The sequence below is a fragment of the Lemur catta genome, chromosome 3, assembly GCF_020740605.2.
Source record: "Lemur catta isolate mLemCat1 chromosome 3, mLemCat1.pri, whole genome shotgun sequence".
Classification (NCBI taxonomy): Eukaryota; Metazoa; Chordata; class Mammalia; order Primates; family Lemuridae; genus Lemur; species Lemur catta.
Genome location: NC_059130.1, coordinates 89,970,657 through 89,991,529, shown reverse-complemented (window position 1 = coordinate 89,991,529; position 20,873 = coordinate 89,970,657). Strand labels below are relative to the sequence as shown.

General features: G+C 36.5%; 1 protein-coding gene across 1 annotated transcript in view; it reads right to left on the bottom strand.

The window, feature by feature from the left end:
* The window catches only part of AGBL4 (AGBL carboxypeptidase 4), a 1,191,358-nt gene that overhangs the window by 608,140 nt on the left and 562,345 nt on the right, over positions 1-20,873 (bottom strand). The gene's annotated exons all lie outside the window — the stretch shown is intronic.

Below are 20,873 nucleotides of genomic sequence, written 5' to 3'. Positions count from 1 at the left end.
ATGACAACCATCCTGGCTTAATGAAAGATTTTTGTTTCAAAACAAAAAATATCAATCAAATCTAAGCATTATAACTGGGGCTAAAAGTCACATCCAACTCCCCGAGATGATGGGATTCCCTCTTCAACATCCTCTGAAGTTGACAGAGTGTTCAATGACTACACATGCACCCAAGTCTTCACTTACTGCTTCTGACTGCTGGAAAGTACAATCTCATGTGGAACTACAGATAATACTCTCTATATTTAGTTAACTTATATGGCTTCCTAACCGCCAAGACAATTCTTTGAAAAGGAAGATTAAATTTCTTCAAAAGGTACAGTTAAAATGTAGAATTTCGAAAAAGAGAAGGATATATAATCAACAGCCATGCACTCCTTCTCTTGCATAATATTCACTATATTTGGGTAGCATTTTACCATTTACAATTCACATTCTTACTTATTGACTTATTTGTGATCCTCAGAGGAACTCTGTGAGGAAAGTACCTTCATGATTTAAAAATCTATTTTTTCCCATTTTATATTTTCTTTGAAATAGAATTGTGTCTTACAATCAATATAGCACTTCTTCTTTTCCTGGAAAGTTAAGTGGTCAATAAAAACCTTATTAAATTCTTGTATAATAGATGTACCTTACCACCAAAATATGCTTTTTCTTTTTTAGAGAGATTTGAAGCTAACATCCAAATAAAATGTTTAACTCAATGACGCAGAGCAAGTGAGTGGAAGAATCAGGGCTGGAATATCTAGCAGGGATGGTTCAACATACACAAATCTATAAACGTAATGCAGAACATAAATAGAAGTAAAAACAAAGACTATATGATCCTCTCAATAGACACAGACAAAGCACTTGAAAAATTCAGCACCCTTTTATGATAAGGATACTTAACAAAATAGGCATAGATGGGACCTACCTCAAAATGATAAAAGCCATAAATGACAAACCCACAGCCAACATCATACTGAACAGGGAGACATTGAAAGCATTCCCTCTTAGAACTGGAACCAGGCAAGCTTGCCCTCTATCACCACTTCTATTCAACATAGTGCTGGACATCCTAGCCAGAGCAATAAGATAAGAGAAGAAAATCAAGGGTGTACAAATGGGGGCAAATGAGGTAAACCTATCACTCTTGCTGATGATATGACCTTATATCTAGAAAACCCGAAAGATTCTGCCAAGAGACTCTTAGAATGAATAAACAAATTCAGCAATGTCTCAGGTTACAAAATCAGTGTACATAAATCAATAGCATTAATATACGCCAACAATAGTCAAGCTGAGAACCAAATTAAAGACTCAATACTTTTCACAATAGCAAAAAGAAAATAAAATACCTAGGAATATATTTAAATAAGGAGGTAAAAGATCTCTGCAGGGAAAACTATCAAACACTGAGGAAGGAAATAGCAGAGGACATAAACAGATGGAAAACCATACTATACTCATGGATTGGCAGAATCAATATTGTTAAAATGTCTATACTACCCACAGTGATCTACATATTCAATACAGTCCCTATTAAAATACCAACATCATTCTTTGCAGATCTGGAAAAAATAATTCTACGCTTCATATAGAACCAGAGAAGACCATGTATAGTGAAAACAACTGTAGGCAAAAAGAACAAATTGGGAGGCATCAATTTACCAGACTTAAAGCTATACTACAATGCTACAGTAACCAAAACAGCATGATACTGGCATAAGAATAGAAACATAGACCAATGAAACAGGACTGAGAACCAGATATAAAGCCATCCTCACATAGCCATTTGATCTTTGACAAAGCAGACAAAAACATACACTGGGGAAAAGAATCCCCTATTCAATAAATGATACTGGGAAAATTGGATAGCAACATGTAGAAAACTGAAACAGGATCCACACATCTCACCTTTCACAAAAATCAGCTCACAGTGGGTAACAAACTTAAACCTAAGGCATGAAACCATAAGAATTCTAGAAGAAAATGTTGAAAAAACTCTTATAGACAAAGAATTTAGGCAAAGAATTTAGAAGAAGATTGCAAAAGCCATCATAGCAACAGCAAAAATAAATAAATGGGACCTGATCAAAGTAAAAAGCTTCTGCACAGTCAAGAAAACTATCATTAGAGTGAATAGACAAGCCACAGAATGGGAGAAAAATATTTGGATGCTCTATATTGATAAAAGGCTGATAAATAGAATCTACATAGAACTCAGGAAAATCAGCAAGAAAAAATCAAACAACTGCATTAAAAAGTGAGCAAAAGACATGAATAGAAACTTTTAAGAAGAAGATAGACTAATGACCAAGAAACATATGAAAAAATGCTCAACATCTCTAATCATCAGGGAAATGCAAATCAAAACCATAATGAGATATCACTTAACTCCAGTGAGAATGGCTTTTATCAAAAAGTCTCAAAACAACAAATGTTGGTGTGGATATGGAGAGATAGGAACACTCATATACTGCTGGTTAGACTATAAACTAGTACAACCTCTCTGGAAAGCAGTACGGATATACCTCAAAGAACTAAAAGTAGAACTACCATTTGATCCAGCAGTTCCACTACTGGGTATTTACCCAAAGGAAAAAAAGAATAAAGATATCTGCACTAGAATGTTTATAGCAGCACAATTCACAATTGCAAAAATGTGGAAACAACCCAAATGCCCATCAATACATGAGTGGATTAATAAAATGTGGTATATGTATACCATGGAATAATACTCAGCCATAAAAAATGGTGAAGTATCTCTTCTATTATTTTGGATGGAGCTGGAGCCCATACTTCTAAGTGAAGTATCACAGAATAGAAAAACAAACACCACATGCACTCACCAATAAATTGGTACTAATAAATACACATATGGACGTAACATTCATTGGGTGTCTGGCAGGTGTCGGGGAAGAGGGAATGGGTAAATTCACATCTAATGGGTATGGTGCCTGATGTCTGGGGGATGGCACACTTGTAGCTCTTATTTGGGTTGTGCAAAGGCAAATTTATGGAACCAAAGTGTTTGTACCCCCATAATATTCTGGAAAAAAAAAAGAATATCTAGTTCTGGGTTGTGATCTTTTTCACCATCCACCTCTGGTCCAGACTCAGCAGGCAAGACTACTCATCCTAAAGGAAAATTAGGGCCTCCTCAAATCAAGTAACTCAAAGAATCATTCTATACACCAAAAATATCACTTGAGCTTTTTAGTTCTAATGCCTGAAATTTTCATCTTTGGCCTTTCTATTCATCTATATAAGCAATCCCCGACACAACACCATATAACGTTTGTCTGTATGTATAAACTACAATTTTATGCCCCATCTTATTCCACAGAGGATTTTAGGTGACCTAAGGAAATCTAAACCATAAAATTGTAAAACTAAAAAATACGATATAAAAAATGAGATTAGAAAAACAGTTCAAAGCTAGAGGCAGGGGAAATAGAACACAATCAGAAAGGCACTAAGAGCCCATACAGAAGATATTCTTAGGTCATGAAATTGGCCTTGAGTTTTCTGATTACCACAGCAAAAAGAAGGACTTATTTTGTGTGCAGACATATTCTGTATATAAAACTTACCTAAACTCATCTAAGAAATCAAAAGTTAATTCCTAAGATGAACTCATGTGGAGCTCTATACAGGGAAATTGATAGATACGGTAGCCAGTGATCTCAATAAAGTTTTTTGGTAAGATTTTTTTTGTGGTGTTCCTTGATAAAATATCAAAATAAGTCTCAGTGAAAGCCAACTGAACATCAGACTAAATAATTCAAAACAATCTTATCCAAATACATGGCTTCCTTAAGATAAATCCATATTCAGTAATAATTTCTATAATTTATAAAGGAATAGATGGAATATAATTCTCTAAGTAATCATCCAAAAGGAACATTTAACAAAATAACTTATTTTGTTAATAAGTAGATAATAATGAGTCCGGTTATAGTTTCTGTAGGATCTAAGATACAAATATTTTTTATTTTGGTCTGAGGGAAGACCCATATCCTCAAACAAGTGTAGCTGAACTCCACAGACACTGAGAAGCCTAAAATATCTATAACAGCGAATATCCCACAACCGTGTGGAGAGCCTTCCAACAGTGGAGACTTATGGCAAGATCTAGTAGTCACATGTGGCTGCTAATGGCCTTTAATATATTAGATATTAGTTTTTGAACTTAATCAGTTAAGACCTGGGCTCTGAGAACCTACGGCACAGAAAACAAAAAAACAGAAAAATAAATTTTTATAAAATATTGGGGAGATACTGAGAAGGTCTTAATATCACAGCCTTAATGTTTGGGGATAGAGAGTTGGGTACCTGGGGATGGATAGTTGGGCACCTGGAAATATCAAGATAGTGAAAGAAAGGAAAGCATCGAAGAGGAGAGTATCACATAAGGGAGGAGGAAGCAGGACTTGGTGGTATAATGGGAAGGGAGAGGATTTATTGGTGCAGATAACAGTAATGGTCTTTTTCCCCTGCTTTCCTGGATCATCTAAGGTTTCCCACACAGGTACATGCATATGAAAAACTTCTGCCAAGTGCAAAAGTTTATATAGGGCAGCCATTCTTTACTTTTAGCTCCTTCTCAGCTGTTTTGTTTTGTTTTGGTTCTTTAATGCTTTATTTTGCCTTTGCAAAGACTTTTTGCAGGACTGACTACAAAATTTGTGAGGCCCAGTGCAAAATGAAAATGTAGGCTTCTTGTTCAAAAATTATTAAGAATTTCAAGAAGATGATAACAGAGTATGAAACCTGGCCTGAGGCCCTTGTAAATGCAGGGCGCTGCTCAGGTTGCATACCTATGAAAGCAGCCCTGGATTCTTGCTGTCCCCCTGGATCCAAGCAACTATTCATTGAGTACTCCTGAATTGAGTCATTAATACTCCTTAAGTATTCAGGAAAATAATTTTAGGCAGTTTTACATCAATTATTGACCAGCCCTTTCATCCTCCCTCTTCCTCTTGATATCTGCCCATTGATTCTTTTAGTAGTATGTACTAGGAATGATGACAATTGCAGAAAGAAAGCAAGGCAATAAGGAGGATGATAATAATAATGCTTTAAAAAGCCATGATTAGAACCAAAGGACCAGATTTGGAGGAGCTGGATTCAACAGAAGTGGGCCTTTGCAAAGAGGACTACTATGGTATGGGGCAATAAGGACATAAAAAAAAAATAATAATGCTGCTTTCATGATTTTGCCCAGAGTTGTTTGGCATACTAGAATATTGTGTTTAAAAATGAGTATTAGTGTTTCCTGAAATTAACTGAGAAGCTAACTAAAGAATGATCCCAGGGAAACCCACCAAAAAGCTGACAAACGTGAAAATTTTGTTGAGCTGTGTCAAATCCTCAATACCTTGGCCTTCCACTAGTCTTATGGTCTTTCTCTATCTCTGATACAGGTTCAGCTATTAAAGTATTGTGTGGTGCTGGGCTTTATTTGACTTTTATGAATGTCAAATTGCATATTTGTAAAATGGGAATATTTGCTGTATTGTCAAAGGCCAATTATGAGGATCAAATATGCTCTGCACATAGTATATGTTCAGTAAATATTGGTTAAGGCAACATAAATCTGTATCATTAACCCTTTCCTTTGAAGTCTGGACCTTCTTTTTCATATGGAAGTCTATTTTATAAAGGTGGCTATGCACCTATTGAAGGGACTTCAGTCATCAGTGAGCAAACAGAAGAAAATTAGGAGAAACAGAAGAATGAAGGAGCTTGAAAACACACAGGAGACTGAATTATATCAAACTCTACCTGGCCCTAGAATTTAACACTAGCGAAAATCTCAGTTTTTCTCTCTGTGCAAACAAAATAACACAAGCCAGGTCTGTAGCAGGCCCTGTGCTGGACACTGGAGGTACAGAGATGTGTCAGACACAGTCTATATTCTCTAGGTGTTTACAGTCCAAAAGGGACATACTTATAAGAAGAGTAAAAAGAGGAGGTCAGGTTAGGATAAGGAAGCAGGGAATTGTAACACTGAACCTTTTACTCAAATTCCTTTGTGACAGATACAGCAACTGAAGAGAGTATGTGTAGGTGGGTATGGTTATGTACCCTGTACAAGTGAATACTTTTATGTGTGCCTACACCATTATATGTGATTTCCATGAGAAGACAGAGGTAAAGTTATGAAAAGGAAAGCAAAATAGTAAGAAAATGTCAAATATGATAAAACAGAAAAACAAGGAGGGCCCTAAGATGAATTATTGACTCCTTTCATTAATTCATTTTTTCAACCAACCAGAATTTATCAGGCATGATCTACTTGTAAGCCACTGAGTGCCAGGTGGCATACGAAGATCAAGAATTATGCACAAATCCATCCTTCAATATTGGAATAATATAAGTGTCTTTCTTGCCCACTAGACTATAACTTTCTCAAAATCAGAGACTTTCTGTATATTGCAATAGAAAATACCGGAATCAACCTTATAAAGAAGAAATAGAAATTTTCTTCCTATGTAGGTATTAGAATGTTCTGTTCAATATTGCATTCTTGAAAAGGGAAAGGGCCACAACTACAAAGATATATGCTGTTTAGCTTGCTACAGTGATAGCTAGTGGAAAATACTAAAGAACTATGCAGAGAAACCATTACACAGGCTTGTAGTCAGGCAGATTAATCACAGGCTTCCACCAGTCCCATGGTAGAACTGCTTCGAGCTGACCCCACTTACCTTAATGAGGACGGGCTCACCAGGGGCTATAAAGTTAGGAAAGCTTCCAAATCGCCTTTGGTAAATCATTCTTACACTGGCACAGCTCACAGAATTCAGTTAATTGAGAGTTCATTTTCAGTAAGCAAACTCTGGCATGGACCATCCATGACCTAAGCAAACTGGATTCCCGTGTATGATAAGGTCATCCCCGACAAATCTTCCATCTTCTTATGGGTATAAGGGCTAGTGGCCATAAGAATCATATTTGACTGTTTTATTCTGCATGCTTCCAGCCAAGCCAGAGCCAGTGGTCTCTGGGAGATAGTGATGAAAGGCTCAGTACAAAAAGATTAATCACTCTGAGAACTTGATTCGCCTCAGTACTAAATTTACTGAGTGCTTCCTAAGCACTATGCCCTATGTTGAATATTTTATATTTTCTCTTTAATACACAAGATAACCTTAACTTCAGTTTAAAGATAAGAAAACTGAAGCTCAGGGAGATTAAGCAGCTTGTCTGTCTTAGCTGGAAAGTAGGAGAGCTAGAAATGAAACCCAGGTTCATCTGTTAACAAAGTCTATACTCCTTCAGAATCTTCAGACAATGCAACAGTAGGCAAAAGCAGTCTCTCCATGGCAAACAAGTTCAATTTAATCACATTTACAGCCTTAATACAAAGTAAGATCATATGCAAAACACCAAAATCCTGACAAATCAGAGTGTGCATAACACTTAACTTGAATAAAAGATTTTGATAATGAAAGGATTAAGATGCACAATGATATTAATATCTAGGGACATTAGATAAAATTGCTTTTATCTGTTGCAAGCTGTATTGAATATCTAATGATTTAATGATATAATTAGGCCTGTTGGAACTGCTATAGAAGGCAGGAGGAATCTCTTTTCATATTATGCCACATCTCTAGAGGTGGCTTGAACCATCACCCAAGTCTCGGTAACAACAAATATCTATATCCTTTTGTGATGTCTCTCCTGATCTCCATATTTATAAGTGTAGACTCTTTTACCTGGATGTTCTAGAGGCTCTTGTGCAAAAATGGATTCATTATTTCTTTCCCTCACTTCAAACCTGCCTCTCCTTCAATATTACTTATCCTATTACTTGTCTCTGTGAGTAGCACCATCTTCTACTTTAACCCCTAAATCAATATTAATACCTAACAGTCATCCCAAGCTCCTTGTTCCTCTCTTTTCCCAATCATCAAATCCTTCTTTTTTTTCACATTTTTACTTATTTATTTATTTTTTAATTTAAGCATATTATGGGGGTACAAAAGTTTAGGTTACGTATATTGCCCTTGCCCCCTTCCCCCGAATCAGAGCTTCAAGCATGTCCATCCCCTAGATGGTGCACATTGCACTCATTATGTATGTATACACCCATCCCATCTCCTCTCCACATCTGCTCGACACCCGATTAATGTGATTCCTAAATGTGCTCTTAGATGATGATCAGTGAAACCAATTTGATGGTGAGTGCATGTGGTGTTTGTTTTTCTATTCTGTGATACTTCACTTAGAAGTATGGGCTCCAGCTCCATCCACCATAATAGAAGAGATACTTCACCATTTTTTATGGCTGAGTATTATTCCATGGTATACATATACCACATTTTATTAATCCACTCATGTATTGATGGGCACTTGGGTTGTTTCCACATCTTTGCAATTGTGAATTGTGCTGCTATAAACATTGGAGTGCAGATGTCTTTTTTATAGAATGTCTTTTGTTCTTTTGGGTAGATGCCCAATAATGGGATTGCTGGATCAAATGGTAGGTCTACTTGTATCTGTTTAAGGTATCTCCATATTGCTTTCCACAGAGGTTGCACTATTTTGCAGTCCCACCAGCAGTGTATAAGTGTTCCTGTCTCTCTGCATCCATGCCAATATTTATTGTTTTGGGACTTTTTGATAAAAGCCATTCTCACTGGAGTTAAGTGATATCTCATTGTGGTTCTGATTTGCAATCAAATCATTCTTTAAATTCAAACTTCTGTCTTTGAAATACATACATGTCCTTTTTAGTTGTTTTAGTCCATTCAGGCTGCTATAACAAAACACCCTAAACAAAGTAGCTTATAAACAACAGAAATTTATTTCTCATAGTTCTGGAGGCTGGGAATTCCAAGATCAAGATGTTGGCAGATTCGGTGTCTGGTGAGGGCTCATTCCCTGGTTCATAGAGGGTACCTTCTAGGTGTGTCCTCACAAGGCAAAAGGGGCAATGCCTCTTTTATAGGCACTAATCCCATTCATAAAGGCTCCACCCTATGACCTAATCATGCCCCAAAGGCCCCAACTCCTATTACCATCACCTTAGAGATTAGGTTTCAACATATGAATTTTGGGGGAATAAAGACATTCAGACCATAGCAATAGTACTTACCAAATTTTGTAATTATACATTTGTTTTGTGGTTATTCAAATAATATTTGTCACCTGTGTTAGACTGTCAATTTTTATAGGAACAGTATCTCTTTTTTCTCACTATTTTATCCTCTGCAGCAATAACAGTGCTGATAAATATTAGGCATTCAATAATTACATGTAGATAGGATAGACAAATCCATATCATCCTGTTATTCCCACACTTCCACTTTAGACCCTTATTGTTTTTCACATGGGTTATAGTAACAGTGCCTTAACTGGTCTCAGACTCATCAAAAATTCATCGCCCATTCTTTTGCCAGAATAAACTTTCTCAGGCACATATCTGATTACCAATTATTTCCATTCTTTTTTTCCAAGTGATCACTAATCATTTCCCTTCTTTTATTCCAATAAAAAGACAATTCAGCCCAACAGCTTGCAGGTTGGTATAGCCTTGCCTTGTAATGAAAAGCACTCTGTACCATGAAGTAAGCAACCTGATATCTATGTCCAGTAGACTTCTTTAGCTTATTTATCATATTCTGAAGTTTTTGATAACACAGCCCTTCTTAAGAATCAGTTTTATGGTTTATGTAGACATAGTCACAAAAATTGGAATACAATATCAGTCTTTTCCTAGACATGAAACTGAGTTCTGATTTCATAATAAGACCCGGGAATTAGCTGTGTGATCTTGAACAATCACCTTATATTCATTACTACAGTTTCCTCTTTGCTAATCTTCAGCCAAGGATACTTTTACTATGCTGGTGACAGAAGCCTGGAGCTCCTGATCAAGAGCCTCATGTCTTTTGAAATCTATGTTGTTGTAAACTGACCACTCCTGTTCCTTCCTTACATCCTACTACTTCAACACTCAAGAAGAACATGAGATGTCCCCAATTCAAAGATCTCTCTCCCATGACACCCACATCTTCTCAGGTGGCCCTTGGCAGTTGTCCGCTTGTATTAGAACAAAGGAAAATATATCAGTCCTATATCCCTTAACAGCCTCAAAACCATATAAGCATGAGGGGGATGTGTTATTAATAATTATTTCTATAAAATGCCTAGCACAGGCTGGGCATGGTTGTGGCTCATGCCTGTAATCCTAGCACTCTGGGATGCCAAGGTGGGTGGATCATTTGAGCTCGGGAGTTCAAGACCTGTCAGCAAGAGTGAGAGACCTCATCTCTACCAAAAAAAAAAAAAAAAAGAAAGAAATTAGCTGGACAACTAAAAATATATAGAGAAAAAAATAGCCAGGCATGGTGGTGCATGCCTGTAGTCCCAGCTACTCAGAAGACTGAAGCAGTAGGATTGCTTGAGCCTAGGAGTTTGAAGTTGCTGTGAGCTAGGCTGACACCACCGCACTCTAGCCCAGGCAACAGAGTGAGACTCTGTCTCAAAAAAAAAAAAACAAAAAAAACAAAATGCCTTCCACAGAGAAGGTATTCAGTAAATATTTATTAAAGTCATTCAATAAATATTTAGTGAACATCTACTATGTGCCAAGCCCTGTTCTAGGTACTTGGGATACATCAATAAACAAAGCAAAGATCTTTACCTGCATGAAACTTACATCTTAGCAGGAGGAGACAGGCAATGATAAACAGTTTTTAAAGGTAAATTATATATGTCTATTAGAATATGATAAGGACTACAAACAAATAATAATCAGGGTAAAAGAGAGTAATAGCATTGGGGTGGGGGTGCTTTGAAGTTTTAAATAGGATGACTAGGCAGATGACATTAAGGAGAAATATGAGCAAAGTCAAAGGAGAAGAAAGAATTGGCTATGTGGATATCTGATCTAGGAGCTTTCCAGAAGGGAACAGCCAGTGCAAAGACCCTAAGGAAGGAGTGCATCTGGCATGTTTGAGGAACAGCAGAGGCCAGTGCAGCTGGATCGCTGAGAGCAAGAGGGAAACTAATAAGAAATGAGGTGAAAAAGCTAAAATAGAAATACCATTTGATCTGGCAATAGCACTATTAGGCATCTACCCAAAAGAGCAAAAGACATTCTTTAATAAAGACATCTGCACCTGAATGTCTATGGCAGCACAATCCACTATTGCAAGGATGTGGAAACAACCCAAGTGCCTGTCAATTCATGAGTGGATTATTAAAATTTGGTATATGTATACATATAAAAATTATTATACATACAAAATTATTAAAATTTGGTATATATACACAATGTATACAATGGAATATTGCTCAATTATAAGAAATGACAGTGACCTAGCAACTCTTATATTTTCCTGGATTGAGCTTGAGCCCATTATCTGAAGTGAGGTATCACAAGATTGGAAGAATAGGCTCCACATATGCTCGCCATCAAATTGGCACTAACTCATCAACACTGTGGTGCTCACACAGTAGTAATATTCTCCAGGGATTAGGAGGTTGAGGGAGGTAAACTCACAACTAATGGACGCGGTGAGCATTGTAGAGGGGAAGGGGATGCCTCTAATTCTTGCTTGGGTGAGGCAAAGATATAAAATGTAACCAAAATGTTTGTACCCTCATAATATCCTGAAATAAAAATAAATTAAAAAAAAAAAGAAATGAGGTGATTAGAGGCGTGTGACGATCTGACCTGTGTTTTAAAACGATCACTCCAGTGTAGAGAACAGACTGTAGGGATACAAGGGTAAAAGTGTGTGTGTTGGGAGTGGGGGGACGTGATGAGAAGAATGTATATTCAGTGTTTTTGGGTAGAATGTTCTATAAATGTCTGTTAGGTTCATTTGTTCTAGAATATCCAGATGAGGAAAGAAGAGGTCAAACTATCACTCTTTGCAGATGATATGATCTTATATCTAGAAAACCCCAAAGACTCTGCCAAGAGACTCTTGGAATTAATAAACAAGTCCAGCAAGGTTTCGGGTTATAAAATCAATGTACACAAATCAGTAGCATTCATATATACCAACAACAGTCAAGCTGAGAATCAAATCAAATACTCAATACCTTTCACAATAGTAACAAAGAAAATAAAACATTTAGGAATATATTTAACTAAGGAGATGAAAGACCTCTGCAGGGAGAACTATGAAACACTGAGGAAGGAAATTGCAGAGGATGTAAATAGATGGAAAAACGTATCATGCTCATGGATTGGCAGAATGAACATTGTTAAAAAAAAGTCTATATTGCCCAAAGTGATCTACAGAGTCAATGCAATCCCCATTAAAACACCAGTATCATTTTTTTCAGATGTAGGAAAAGTAGTTCAGACAAGAACCTATATAGCCAAAGCAACCTTAAGCAATAAGAACAAATTGGGAAACATCACTTGCCAGACTTCAAACTATACTACAAGTTTTTTGTAACCAAAACAGCATGGTACTGGCACAAAAACAGAGTCATAGACTTATGGATCAGAACAGAGAACCCAAATATAAAATGATCTTCATATGGCTATCTGATCTTTGACAAAGCAGGCAACAACATACACTGGGGAAAAGAATCCCTACTCAGTAAATAGTGCTGGGAAAATTGGATAGCCACATGTAGAAGACTGAAACAGGATCTGTACATCTTACCTCTCATAAAAATTAATTCATGATGGATAACAGACTTAAACCTAATGCATAAAACTATACGAATTCTAGAAGAACATGTTGGAAAAACTCTTCCAGACATTGGGCTAGGGAAAGAATTTATGAAGAAGACTCCAAAGGCAATCACAGCAACAACAACCACCAAAAATTAAAGGATGGGACTTGATTAAACTAAAAAGCTTCTGTACAGCCAAGGAAACAATCCATAGAGTGAATAGACAACCTACAGAACAGGAAAAAATATTTTCATGCTATACATCTGACAAAGGGCCAATAACCAGAATCTATAAAGAACTCAAAAAAAATCAGCAAGAAAAAAATCAAACAACCCCATAAAAAGTGGGCAAAAGACATGAATAGAACCTTTTCTAAAGTAGATTAAACTAATGGCCAATAAACATATAAAAATGCTGAAAGTCTCTATCATCAGGGAAATGCAAAGCAAAACCACAATGAGACATCACCTAACCCCAGTGAGTATGGCTTTTATCAAAAAGTCCCGAAACAACCGATGCTGGCATGGATGTGGAGAGAAGGGAACACTTACACACTAGTGGTTGGTGGGACTGCAAACTAGTATGACATCTATGGAAAATAATATGGAGATACGTCAAAGAGCTAAAAGTAGACCTACCATTTGATCTAACAATCCCACTATTGGGTATTTACCCAATGGAAAAAAAGTCACTTTATTAAAAATACATGTGCACTTGAATGTTTATTGCAGCACAATTCACAATTGCAAAGATGTGGAATCAACCCGAATGCCCATCAATACATGAGTAGAAAAATAAAATGTGGTATATGTACACTATGGAGTATTATGCAGCCATAAAAATGAAGAGCTAATAGCTTTTTTAACAACCTTGATGGAACTAGAGACTATTCTTTCAAGGGAAGTATTGCAAGAATGGAAAAACAAACACCACATGTACACACTATTAAATTGGAACTAATTAATCAACACCCATGTGTACACATGGTAGTAAAACTCAATGGCAATCAAGTAGTGGGGGTAGAAGAAGACAGGTAAATTTACACCTAATGGATAAAATGTACACTACCTTGGTGATAGGCACACTTATAACTTTGACTCAAAGTGACGAAAAGCAGATCATGTAATCAAAACATTTGTATCCCCATAATATTCTGAAATAAAAAAGTGTGGGGGGGGGTGCAGTTAGAAGGTCATTGCAGTAATTGAGAAGAAAGATGGTGGTGGCTCATATCAGGTCAACAACTTTCACAGGGCATCTATTCTTTCTAGATCCCTAAGGGTACAAAGAAGATGAGATTGTCTTCATCTCAAGAAGCTCACAGTCAATAATCTTTTCCTAAACTAATTTCTAGCCTCATAACCTAGCACAGGACCTAGGGTTTACTCATCTTCCCCATTCCCAGCACACGGTGTTACAGCCAGCCCAAATTTTCATTATTTTCTAAATACACCAGGCTTTCTCATGTTTTTTTTTAATTATTATTATTATTTCAGCATATTGTGCGGGTACAAAAGTTTAGGTTACGTATATTGCCCTTGCCCCCTCACCACCCTGAGTCAGAGCTTCAAACGTGTCCATCCCCTAGACAGTGCGCATCGCACTCATTATGTATATATACACCCATCCCCTCCCCTACCCACATCTGCCCGACACCCGATCAATGTTATTCCTAAATGTGCTCTTAGGTGATGATCAGTGAAACCAATTTGATGGTGAGTCCATGTGGTGCTTATTTTTCCACTTTTGGAATACTTCACTTAGTAGAATGGGTTCCAACTCTTTCCAGGAAAATACAAGAGGTGCTATATCACCATTGTTTCTTATAGCTGAGTAGTACTCCATGGTAACACAGACACCCATTTCTCTATCTTGCTAAGCTCATAAATTTCAACTCCTTCTTCAAGACTCAATTCAAATAGTACTTTTTCAGGAGTTTTCCCTAACCACCTGTGTAGAATTGGCTATGCACCCTCCTCTTTTCTTTCCCTAGCATCCCATGCATACTGCTAACCCGGGTGTATTATAAATACATTGCTTTTGGACTATAAATCACAGATATATGACTTATTTGATGTATACATCTAGAAAAAGTCTTTGCCTTCAGTAACTTTTTACTAAACACAGGAAAGAAGTTAGGAAGGGAGAACATAAGGGAAAAAAAGGAGATTAAGAAAGGAAAGAACTAATACAAGCCACTTCTGAAAGGTTGCCAACCTGGTCTTGAAAAACTACTTGCTCATGGTCCTTTATAAAGAGACAACTGGGAGCAATCAGGGGAAGAACTACTCAGGTTCCAGGGATATTTCTCAGAAAATATTTAGCTCTAAAAATAGCCCTGAAAAATATGGTAGATGACATGGTTGGTGGGAATCAGTCATCTATAAAAATTCCTCTGATCAAAACAAGCATCTGGATTCCTTGATCAATTCAAAGAAGGACTTGTCAGTGCATGGGTTCTGACCTTTGGAGACTGCTTGAACTGTGATGGGGACACTAATATGCTAAGCAGGACAAATGAGTAACCAGCTCTGCAGTGGGGAGTGACTCAGCACTGGCTGGGGCTTGCTCTCACAGCACTAAGCTAGGGAGGACTAGAGCCAGGGAGAGATTAAGGGGTTCTGGAAAATTAGCCAAGCCTAGTGTGAAGAGTAAAGTCAAAACTAAAGGCAGACGGGTAGGGAAAGGGAATGTCAGTTGCTGGGTTGGGTGACTTACACCACCTTATCTAACTTAATCCTCCTAACTATACTAAAAGCTAGGCATAATCATCTTTTATAGACACATAAATTGACACATGGAGACATTAAGGAACTTGTCCAGAGCCATACTGATATGAAGTAGAGCTATTTGTCACAGATGTGTCTGTCTTTCTTCAGAAGTCTTTCAGTCCAGGATTGAAGCCACTCAGGTAGCTTAGGAGTATGGCTTTGGCCTGAAAGGAGAACCAAGCTCCAGACATGGTTTTGTCTACCTTGCTTTGTATCTCTAGAGAAATCACTTTTCCTCTCTGAGCCTCATTTTTATAATTTGTTCATTGAGAGTTAGGGCTAGGTGATCATTAAGGTCCCTTCAACATCTGAAATTCTGTGATATTTAGAAAGCATCTGAAAGATGCTACTTTCATATTTCCTTCCCCATCTCCCTTACCACACACCCACATGCCCTCTCAAGAAGCAGTGCATAAAGCATCTTTTTATACTATCCAGTTTGGAAAGAGAAGTTTGACAAAGGATAAAGCCTCCAGAGATTTTATCATTGTTGGTTCACTCAGAACTATATATCTTCTCCCCCCTAGCACACACTTAATGTCTTACCTTCTTTGTTTTTGTCAGGAAATCCCACCCTCCCCCAAGCAAAAGAGAGCTTCATTTATCTTCCACAATTCATTTTTTAAAAACTCTATCTTGGAGTTTCAGTTGCACTAAAAAACTCTATTCAGCATGTAATTGAATAAAATATAATGAAAATATTGAAATAAAAAGAATATTCTCCCTAATATATTCATTTTAATTGTTTCTTTTCTTCTCACTTGAGTGAGTGGGAGGTAATTCCTTCTATTTCAGTTAACTCTTCTTTAAATGACTAGGGTTTTATAATGTGCTATTTTGTGAGCTTAGGTTTTGGTTCTCCCCCACCAATTCCCTAATATGAAAGGACATCTTGGTTAAAGTTAAATAATTTTATTATTTATGCTATACTTGATCATTAACCAAAGAGCAAAAAGTATTCTTCTTATTGTCCAAATATGCATATTACGTTTTTTTTTTTTTATCAAATTAAAGATTTCTGGAATGGGTTGAAAAAATCAGACCTGAAAATAAAAGCAAACCTTCATGGAGAGGCATTAAGTTCTAGAGACAATGTTAGGCATTTATGAAAAATGAGAAAATTGAACAGTAGTTCTTATAATATTTAAGGGGAAGTCATGTAGTTTTAATTCTCACAGAAAACATTGTAAGATGGATGTTATTAGCTTCATTTTATGTCTAAGGAAACAAAGGCTCAGAAAAGTTACATAAATTGCTCAATCACCCAACAAGTAAGTGGTGGAACCTGGCTTTAGAAGTTGGTTCCAGAAAGATGGATCAGGAAAAAAGGGGGCATTACTGGAAAAGGAGGGGTAGGAAGGGAAGGAGTTTGAATCTTCCAAATCCTCTATGATAATTAAGCTCAATAACCATCTTCAGTGACTTTTGACAGTCTGAACTCCAAAACTGAACCCTACCCAAGACCACTTTGATAGAGATACTGTCTTTCTTCAGTCTCAGAGACCTTGGGGCCCACTAGCAGAACAACGTAGGTTGGAAGCTGTCAGATTCTAGGTTTGGATGCAGGCAGCTATCAATCAAGAACTGTCTCAGATAGGCCAGCAAGACTCTTTGTCTGGGAGGGGTAGAAAATGTAGTATCTAAATGGTTTCACCAGTTTGAACTCTGATGCAAAAGTGTCACACGTGTGCAGGTACACATATACATTATTCACTCATACACAGACACACAAATTCATACATACCACATACGGCTCACACACATACATACACACACACACACACACACACACTATATGGGAGAAGAAAATATAAACAGATGGCCCAACTTATGATGGCTCAACTTGGAATTTTTGACTTTATGATGGTGTGAAAGCAACATGCATTTAGTAGAAAACTGTGTTTCAAGTATCCACACAACCATTGTTTTTCATTTTCTGTACAACATTCAATAAACTATGTAAGATATTCAACACTTTATTATAAAATAGGCTTTGTGTTAAATGACTTTGCCCAACTCTAGGCTGATGTAAGTGTTCTAAGTACATTCAAGTTAGGCCAGGCTAAGCTGTGACATGCAGTAGGTTAGACATATAAACTACATTTTTGACTTATGAAGTTTTCAACTTATGATGGGTTTATTGGGACATAACTACATCATAAGTCAGGGAACATCTGCACCAGAATTAAAAAGAGACCTGACTTTATATATTGCTGGTGAGAACATAAATGGTAAAGTCTCTTTGGAAAACAGTTTGACAATGCCTCAAAGAGTTAAACAGAATTACCATACAAAGCAGCAATTCTACTCCTACGTATATGCCCAAGAGAAAAAAAATTATCTATACAAAAACTTGCGCACAAATGTTAATAGCAGCATTATTCATAATAGCGAAAAGCAGAAATAATCCAAACTCTCATCAACTGATGAATGAATAAAGAAAATACAGTATATCCATATTATGGAGTATTATTTGGCCATAAAAAGAAATGAAGGATTGATATATGCTATTAATACAATATGGATGAACCTTGAAAACACACTAAATGAAAAAAGTCACAAAGACCACATATATATTATTACATTTATATGAAATATTTGGAATACACAATCCAATAGATGGAAGGTAGATTAAGGGTTTCCTAGAGACAGTGGTTGGGAAAATGGGAGTGGCTGCTAATGGGTGTAGGTTTTTATTGAGAGGAGTGATGAAAATGTTCTAAAATTGTGCTGATGGTTGCACAACTCAATATACTAAAAATCATTGAATTGGACACTGTTAATAAGTAAAACATATGGTACATGAATTATTAATATATCTTAAAGATGTTATTAAATAAAAGACAGAGACTTGATCAGACCCAGATCTAGCTGGCATATATGGAGAGATTATAAGATCATAAACCCTAAATTTAAGGGTCTTCCCAGCATTAAAAATCTAACACTCTTGGGCGCAAGAAGAATATGATCTGCATAAAAGGACTACAGAAAGTAAGAGGGCACTATTATAATGATTTTTGTTTTATTAATTAAAAATAAATTTTATATTATTAAAGCAATGATATTCATTTTCAAATATTTTGCAAATAACAGAAAAGGATACCAAAAAAGAGAAAAAAACACTCTAAATATCTAGAGATAATCCACTACAAATACTAGTCTATGTCTTTTAAATGTATGTGTGATATTTAACTTAGTTTCTAAATATTCTTTTGCTAAATGACATTTAATGACTTCATCTTAGGATATTCCAAACATAGCTAACCAATCTCTACTGATAGGTACTTAGAAAATTTATAATTTTTCTCAATTACAAGGTACACTGCCATGAACATCCCTAAAAACACATCTTTGAGTATATCTCTGATTATTTCTTTCATTATCAGAAATATGAATTCCCAAATCTAGCAGAGCAGCAGATAAAGGACAGCTCATAGTTTGACTTTTGGTCCCTGTAAATCTCTTGTCTCTGTTTCTGGTCCAATCACTTAATTACCCTAAAAGGTAAACACATGGTCCCAAATAAATGTAATCTGATATAACTGTAACATTTATCAGTTAATATTAACTTAAAGGCAGCAATTCAAGGTATTGATTTATATCCAAAATATTAGTAGAGGCCCCAAAGATGTAAGCCAGATCAATGAATGTCAATAACAACTGAGGCTCAGAGGGCCAAGGAAACTGCCTAAGATCACACATGCAATAACTGGCAGAACTAGGATTCAAATAGAGGCTGTATGTTTCCAAAGTCAGTGCTTTTTCTACTAGATGTCACTGATTTCCATGTCAGACAGTGTCCTCAAGGGACTTGCAATTTTTGATGGCAGGAAACATGTGCACAAATAACTGTAATTCAGGTAGAGACAAGTGCCACAGAAATGGTTCAGACATAAATATTTTCTTAAGGGAATCAGGAAAGTCTTTGTAGAGACAATAATATGTGATATGGGTTGTTAAGAATGAATTCATTCAATGATTTTATAAACATCTGAGTAAATATTTGAGATGAAGCAGACACTACCAGTTAACTACCAAAATCCATGCTCTCCACTTCTTCCTGCACATATAGCTGCACGTATAGTCACTTCATAACTTTCTTTACAGTTAGAGGTGACCATTTAGCTACATTTTAGCCAATGAGATTTGACTGAAAGTGATATGAGCCACTTTAGGGACTGTTAATATAAAGCTCCCACGTGGGATCTTCCTACCTCTTTCTCTATCTGGCTGATTGGAATATAGTTGATGCTCAAGGGACCCTGGAAGCTATGAACTGAAGATGACAGCCTGGGTCTCTGAAGGACTATATGGTTGAGGACTGCCCTGTCCATCTGTTCATATTCAGAAAATAAACCTATATTTGCTTGATCCATTATACAATTTGTGGTAAAATACAACAGTTGGCCTACCCTAATATAGGCAGGAACTGGGGAATGATAAATCAATTTGTAATGCACTCAAGGAACTTAATTTGATAAGGAAAGAAGCAAACCCACAGGAAATTATGACACCATATTGACAGGAGGAAGCTCTGTGAGTACATGGGTGCCTAATCTTATCCTGGTTATTCAAGTGATGAAGTTTTCTCCAAAAAAAATGGCATCTAAGTTGAGGCCTGCAACATATATGGGAGTCATCTAGAAGAAGGGTGGGTATTTTGGACATAAGAAGAACATGTGCAAAGTTTGAGGTATAATAAAGAATATTGGTGCATAGGATTTCTATAATAGAGAAAGAAGGGGAAAACATTCATAGTGGAAGAAGGAAATACAGTATGGATGATGGGGGGACATATAATTTTGGAGAATATGGAAAGTGCAAGGTGGCTGGTAAATTGTAGGGAAGCAGACTATGACATGATTGAATCATTCTTAAATGAACTGATTAATGCCAGAGGACTGGAATAGGGACATGGACAGGCAAGGGAGAGACCAGATTGAATAGGACTAAGGCTTTGAGCTGGATTATATGAAAAGGAGAGTCAAGAGATGGTGGGCTTAAGTCTTCCTCACAAGACAGGAAATGAACATTGGAAGAACAAGGCATTCCCAGCTGCAGGGAAAGTTCAGCACCAAGGAGCACTCCAGAGCATATGGTCACAAAAGATCAGAAGGTGTTTTAAAATAGTCCTTTAATTAAATTAGCAATTGTTCACTGAGCACCTACTTTGTGCTAAGTACTGTTCTAGGTACTGGAGATACAGCAGTGAATAAAACAAGAAGAAACCTCATGAAGTTTCCAATCCAATGGATCTAAAAACAGAAAGGTAAGTTTCAGTCCTGATGAAAGGTATAAGTTCCATCCTGTAACATTTAATATTGATTGTCCAAGGCTTCGTATATTATACAGTATTTTACATCCTATATCTCAGTCAATCTTACAACTTGTTTTTTTTTAAATTTTATATTAAAGCAAGTTATAGCTTTTTTTTCTTTTTTTTATTTCAACTAATT